Raw genomic sequence first — 8,199 nt, 5'->3', positions numbered from 1 at the left:
TAGAAATGGAATTAAAATGTACATCGAGGGACTATACAAAATTATATAGAAAACAGGTATGTACAACAGAAAAGTAAACATGAAAGAGGTATGTCATTGGCTTCTAACATCAAATATATTTTTTTTTAAATTCTGAAGGATTGAACCCAATTATTTGAAAGAACAGAGCCTTTTCTCAATATCATGATATACAGATGTATGAAAATAAGAAAGCTTTGTGGTTGTAAGACGATAAAAACTATTTTGTTTTCTGCCTGATACTAGAACATAATATTTTCATAGAGATTAGAACTGAATAAGCTATTTGAGTGAATATTTATTTGGGTACTCCAAACAAATTAGCCAACTTATATGAAACATGCAAAGACACATTCAACATTCTGAAAATAACTAGGGCTTGTCTTTGGAAAATCCATCCTATTATAACAATATTGTCACATTCATTAAGATAAAACTGATGTTTCATAGCCAGAAAACCTGAATAGATTATGAGTAATGCACACCTTCTGCAAACATTACTTGTATTTCATGTTAGTCTTTTATATACTCACTGACTTTCACAAGTGGGATGCATGAACTAATGATGGGAAATGGCATCATCAAATTTTAATTAACATGCACCAACATGATGATTAGTGGTTACACAAAATCAGTAACAGTGCTAACACTGGAAACCAAAACCACAAGGGCACCTGAAAAAATGATCACGACAAATGTACAACTTGTAGTAAAGCCTGCCACTTATGAATTGGTGACTTCAGCAAAGATGCATCACCCCATCCCCAATGGAGTTGGTTTGTTGCATGTCCAACATCTTACACAGATAGAAGGATGCTAATTACGAATTTGCTGATACACACTAGCAATCATTATTTGGGATCTGAGTAAAAATCCAGCACAAAATGTTCAGATTAAAGTTTCCTCAGTCTATCTGCTGTCTTCAAGAATTTTACTTACAATTGAGTTAGATAATCTATGATGAAAGATAAACTTCAGGACGGTCTTAAAAGCTCTTGCAATATATTGACAATACCTCTATCTCTGAGACAGGAGAGACAGCTTCAAGTCTCACCTCCCCCAGATATCTGTAACAATTTATGTGAACACCTTGATCAGAAAAGCATAGAAAGAATTGGGATTTCCCAACTCAATTTTTATTAAATCCTCTCTCTCTGTACCTTTCCTTCATTTTTGGGGTTATTGTACTCTCCCCACTTGGCTTTGCATGTTAGTTAACAATTAGTTGGAAACACGGATGATTTGGTGGTGGTGGTGGATAAATGTGAACAATGACACTGATGATTTGATGTTGGAAGAAAATTTTTACTGGTATAAAGAGAGAAAAAAATAACTTTGTTCTTCCACAGTCTAAAGTTGACTCCTGGACAGGAAAAGGGCCAGAAACTGAAAGTTGGAAACTGATTGTACTAAATTTTAGATTAACAATAAAGCCTTGATAAACCTTTGAATATTTTGCTGCTTAATTCTCCATATGGTTGTCAATCTGTTAAACATCGACTGAATTTTTATGCCAATTAGTGCCTCTAGTTACAGTCCATACTGTGTCTGAGCTATTTTAGGAAGGCTGTCACAAAAATGCATCACCTTCCACAATAAGAGCTGCAAATCACTGCCATAGCCAGTACTGTCCTGGTTCCTTCTAGGTTGCCATGGAGGATATCAACAAAGCTCAGCCTGCAGTTCATAATTACATTAAGCAGCTGATCAAATCCATGTAAGGAAAACACTTATAATATTCTCCCAGTGCAGAACTGGAAACAAAAAGAAAGGTTTTTGAGATTGCTAGCCACCCCACAGTCCAAGGCTTGATCACTATACACATGTTGCCATGAAACCTAATCAAATAAGCCCATTATTTAATGTTAATGAATTGTACTCAATTTATATGCAAGTTGTGAAAACATCAGTATCTAACTGGAAAGTCTGTGTCCAGTTTCCTGTTAGATACTGGCATATTTTTTCATTGTAGCCCTCATCTATTCCCTCTCACTTTTTGCCCTTCCACAGGTATGACACCATGGTGTTTGGAGACAAAGCTGCAAACTTTGCTCGTGACTCCTCACAGATTGGCAAATGACATACACCACAATTGGATTCATGTTTAAACGTCAACCTAACCACTCACGCAAAGACTCAGCATTCTGAATCCAACACTGCCTTGTTGAATCTGTAAAGTTGCAGTTGGCTGAACACTAAATGGTGGTACTCCATAATGAAAAAAAACAGAGAGAGCCTGTATTGGATAGCAACCTTAAGCTTGACAAAGGAAATAATATTGAGGATGATGGAGCTTTAATATATAAATGAGGGCAGAGATCTTCAACAATTCTTTATTCAAGTGCTTCATTTTTACCTACTCTCCTTTATTAATAATGATGTCTAATATCTGTCCCCATCCCTCCACTCTACAATAAACTATATCTGTCACAGGTCAGTACTGATATGCATAGCATCTGATATCGTGCTTCACCAGCTGTTGAGCTGTGTACAAAGATCTTCAAAAGAATGAATATTTTACAAGATTATACATGATATCCGAGTAAAATGATTCTTCAAAGCCTCATCATTCTCATTAGAGAGGCTTCTGCATAGGGATTGAAAGGCAGCTATAGTTCATAGATGTGAGCTCTTGAAATGTTTATGCTCAACCTCTGGAGCTTGGGCTTAAACTATGGACTCCAACAACTTGCCAGCTGATCAGTGGGGAGGCTTTAATCACCTTGTCACTGTGATCTCAGAGGTCATTGTTTCAATTTCATCCAAGAGGCTTGAACACATCATCTATGTTGGCATTTCAGTACAGTCCCAAGAGAATGCTACATTGCTGCTGGTGCCATTTTTCCAATGAACGTCAAATTGCATCCCCATTTACCCAATCTTGTGGACAAAATAATCCTATGTGGCAATTCTCCAAGAAGAACAGGTGGGGATCTGTCAACATAATATCCTTATCATTGTCACTAAACCAGATCATCTGGCCATTGCTTTCATTCCTTTTGTGAAATCTTGCAGTGAGTTATTGGCTACACTGCTTCCCTGCGTAACAATGATGATGACAGTTTAAACTCACCTTATTTTCTCTGTGAGGGACTTTTGGATGTCCTGTAAAAGTGAAAGGTGCCACAGAAGTTAACATTATTTCTTATCTCTATGGATTGTAATCTTATAAGATGCAACCCATTGTTTCCGTAACTAGTTAATTAATGCTGTTTTTCAGACTCCCTCCATTTCTTCCCTGATGGTTCTTTAATCACTAAAATGAATCATTTTAGGAGGGTCATCCAATGTCTGGTGCTGTAAATACTGCCACTGCTTTCAGAAGTGAAATTTACATTACCTTAATTCTAATCATAAATGAAGAGCTATACATGAATATTCATGTTTGCAATGTTATTTTCAATTATGGAACACAAGTATTTAGAGAGATTAAAACTACCTTACTTGATTCAAGAGGTTTGCTTGTGTTTCTCCTGTTCACAAAGGTCTTCACTAAACTTGTTTATTTTCTATGAACAAAATAATACCTTATCCTACACATGAGGACCCTTAGTATTAGAGTTTATTTTCAATACTCATTAACAAAGATGGTATATCCTGACAAATCATAATAGATTCAAGAAAACATGTAATCCAAATGTTATGCAGAATGAGGCATCAGACTGTTCTATACAACTGTCCACAGACAGATTGTTTAAATGCCTAAATAACTAAGTTGGGCACTCATTCAGTGAGTTAGGTGTAGTAATTTTATTGGCATTTTTGGTGTATATAATTCTTTGAAAATGCACATGTGAATGGTGTTTTGAAATGGAGAAGGAAAGGAATAGCCAGACTTTGTGATAAGTGACAATGTAATGATGTTTGCCATTAGCCTTGAGGGGTGCTCCCGTAATGGTTTACCATGTTTTGTGGTGTTCATTTCTCCTAACGCATCATCAGTCCCATTCCCCGACAGAGACTTGCAACATCCAGTTTCAGGTAACTCATACAACAGTATGACTGGAGAGTTATCAGACCACAAACCAGGAAGGTAAATCAACTAATTATTGTTCACATTTTAATTTTTTTTGCAGAGAATAAAATGAAAAATTCGGACAAGAATAAGGGAATAGGGTAGAAACAAACTCATAATAAATAAAATTTGGAATATTCATATAAATTATTATAATTTTAAAAAAATGGATTTTGCTTTTGGAAAGGGATAGTGAGAATGAAACTCCGGACTTCTAAAATTAGGTTTTCAGGGTTAAAGATGTTGTTCAATGATAATTAGCACTTGATTTGAAACATTGGACACAATTTAATTTTATTTATCAGGATCTTAAGTGTTTCTTAATTTGTCAATTTACTGCTCATTCTGACCTCTGGGTGGGAAGACCATCTTCAATTTTCACCACTGCTGAGCCCTTTGCAGGGCATTGACATGGCAATGGATACTGGATTCCCTTTTTCCTACTAATTCTATGATCTGCCCACCCTCCCAAGTTGCTCTTACTGGCCACAATAAATTCACTCAATGTGCAAATGTTGGAGAGTTTGTGACTATAGTGAGCTTTTAAATAAGTGTGCTCCTTGTATGAGTTGGAACATGGGAGGTGTGTAGCTGACCTTTGGAGTTGAACAAATGGATTAATAATGAATTCATGGAGTCACAGAAATAAGTTACATCTCAGCAAATGATGCAGGAATGCTGATCATTTTCTTTGGTCTTGGAGGGAATGTGGACATTGTTGACAAGGCTACCATTTGATGCCCATCCTTAAGTACAACACTTGGCTGTTTCAGAGCGTGGTTAAGAAACAATCATATTTCTGTGGGTCTGGAGTCAGTTTTAGGTCAGATCAGGTAAGGATGGTAGATTTTCTTCTCTGAAGGACATTAATGACCCAAGTGGGTTTTTACAACATTGGCTGCATGGTCACCATTATACCAGCATTTAGGTACAGCTTTTTATTGCACACAAATACCACCATCTGCTATGTCCACCCAAATTCCAACCACATTTGCTTTGAGGCTTCTGGAATATTGATCTTGTCATATCATCACAATGTCACTGCCTTTCCTTACAGTCAAAAACAGAGAATAAAGCAGAGTTAAGTGTGTATGGGATCTAAGGTTAATTGTAATTTTGCAGGAATGTTTTAAACAGAAGAGCAACTGGTACTGTTCAAAAATATGGTAATGAAAGAGTGCTTCACAGGGCCCATTAGCTATCAAGGATGGCATATGGCCAGGGTAAGAATGTTATATACAAAAGGTAAAAAGGCCTTTGTCCTACAGAGTTGCCTCACCGATCAAAATAAATGATTTAAGGGGAATAGAAAATTGAAACCTAAGCAAGTACAGTTGGTTCTGCTATAATGTGCATTTCTTCAACAGGAATTGGCTATAATGCAATTGAAGAATTTAGAATTATATGTAGAATGCGAACTTTCCTTACCTACATTGGCTATAATGCGATTCTGGTCCCAATGGTTTAAATGGTGCTTCTATTACACAGTTTTCTTAAAATGTGGGGTCACGCGGGAATGGAATTATATCAGAACCGACTTTAGTGACTTTGTGTACATAGCATCTCTAATTGGGTAATAGATTTTGGCTTCAAGTGAATATTTGGTTTTGTGGGCTTGATTGGTTTTAATTCAGAGGAAAGTATCAGTAAAAGGATGATTGTGTGAATGCGTGTGCATGATTCTGCAATCAAGTAAGTTTCCATTACCATTAGGCATGCTATGTAGATGCTATGTTTTGAAGAAATTTTGCTTGAAAACAAAAGAATTGTGTATGTGACAATCCTTACCCCGGTATTTCAGGAGATAATCAGTGTCCTAGCTGGGAAGGAGAATGACAGATTGCAAGCAATTGTGAAAGAATCCTTCTCCTCCCAAGCCCCAAATTACCTTTCCCCACACCATTTGAACTGCTCATTTTAATGAGCTGTATTAACTAAGCTACTTTCAAGAACTGGACTTGCACCAATTTTCATTGAATATAATGTGAGCTGACTCAGCTGATACAAGAACAGGGTAATCACCTGTCTTTTAAACTCATGCTGCTTCACATCTTACCTTACTATTATTTTCTAATTATAATGAGCTAACCACCTCACACAGTTCTGCTCAATTATAAAGAAAAGAGACAGTATGATAAATAATGAAGCCACAGATCACCATGTCCATGAATGGCTGGTCCTGTTAAATAGATGGTCTTAAGTGCAACATAACAGATCTTAATGGTGTTAACTCTGCAATAGAAAGAGATGGGAAAGGCAAATGTGAATGGTATGTGTAAAAATTAATGATATGACTGTAAGGGAAAATGTAGGACCAGACAAAATATATCTCATTAGATGCCTCTGATCGAGATGTAGAGAAGACTTTTTGAGCAAAAATACTTTTGAAATACCTACACATCTCAATTCTTTGTGATGTTATCAACAAAATTAATTATGTGCTGAATATACTGAATGTTTTTGATTCTGAGTTACAGATGATCTGAATATTATAAGCACCTTATGAATGACACATTTGGAATTATCATTTGAATTTCAGCACCTATATTCAGAAAACATTAAAGGATCCCAGAATGTTCAGAAAAAAGCTACAGGGATAATTTAATTTGTTATGAAAAGTGCTTCACAGAACTCAATTTTCATTAGAAAAAGCATGTTTGAGAAGGGACATGATCTAAATATTTAAATATTGGGAAGATGAATCTCTCAATATGCTATAAAGTCCTTTCTTGACAAAGGAACCATGAATCTTGAATCAAAGATGAGGATAGTCTCTATAGAAGCAGGATGTGGAGCAGAGAGATAATAATGGTGTCAGATTGCTGGCAGGAAATCTTGAAACATGGGTTTCACTGAATATTGTGGAGTTCTGTAATCCAAAGCAGGCAAAGCTTGGTTTTCATATGGTCCCTGTCTGGAAGTGAGCCTACTTGGCAAACCTAGATTCTACTTGAATAGCATGTGTTCTGGCAGAGGCAATAGCCTCAGGCCATTGCTTCTAGTGGAAATGTGAGAAGATGGTTCAATTCTGAGCAGATGTCATCATTGTATAAGATTGGGTAGAAAATTGGTTAACTAACAGAAAACAAAGAGTGGGGATAAATGAGTGTTTTTCTGTTTGGTGATCAGTGGCTAGTGGTGTACCTCAGGGATCAATGTTGGAACTGCAATTATTTACAGACTACAAAGATGATTTAGAGTTGGGGACCAAGTGTAGTGTGTCAAAGTTTGCAGATGACACTAAAATGAGTGGTAGAGCAAAGTGTGCAGAGGAGACTGAAAGTCCTCAGAGGGATACTGATAAGTGAAGTGAGTGGGCAATGGTCTGGCAGATGAGTACAATGTTTGTAAATGTGTGGTTTTTCCATTTTGTAGGAATAATTGCAAACTGGATTATTATTTAAATTGAAAAAATTTGCAGCATGCTGCTATGCAGAGGGACCTGGGTGTCATTGTGCATGAATCACAAAAAATTGGTTTGTAGGTGCAGCAGATAATTAAGAGGCAAATGGAATGTTGTCCTACATTGCTAGAGGGATGGAGTTTAAAAATAGGGAGGTTATGCTGCAGCTGCATAGGGTGCTAGTGAGGCCATACCTAGAGTACTGTGTGCAGGTTTGGTCTCCTTACTTGAGAAAAGATGTACTGGCCCTGGAAAGGATACAGAGGAGGTTCACGAGGTTGATTCCGGAATTGAGAGGGTTGGTTTATGAGGAGAGATTGAGTAGACTGGTACTATACTCATTGGAATTTAGAAGAGTAAAGGGGGATCATATAGAAAGATGTAAAATTATGAAAGGAATAGATAAAATAGAAGCAGGAAGGTTTTTTCCACTGGCAGGTGAAACTAGGGTGCATAGCCTCAAAATAAGAGAGAGCAGATTTAGGACTGAGTTCAGGAGGAACTTCATGATCCAAAGAGTTGTGAATCTGTGGAATGTGAAGCAGTTGAGGCTATCTCATTGAATATTTTCAAGGCAAAGATAGATAGATTTTTGTGTAGCAAAGGAATTAAGGATGATGGTGAGCGGGTGGATAAGTGGAGATGAATCCACGAACAGTTCAGTCATGATCTTATTGAATGGCGGATCTGACTCGATGGTCCAGATGGCCTACTCCTGCTCTTATAAAGTGGAGGCTTTATGAATCTGATGTGTGGCAAGGGG

This window comes from Chiloscyllium punctatum, chromosome 37, assembly GCF_047496795.1.
Source record: "Chiloscyllium punctatum isolate Juve2018m chromosome 37, sChiPun1.3, whole genome shotgun sequence".
NCBI lineage: Eukaryota > Metazoa > Chordata > Chondrichthyes > Orectolobiformes > Hemiscylliidae > Chiloscyllium > Chiloscyllium punctatum.
Note: the sequence above shows the minus strand (reverse complement) of the source record.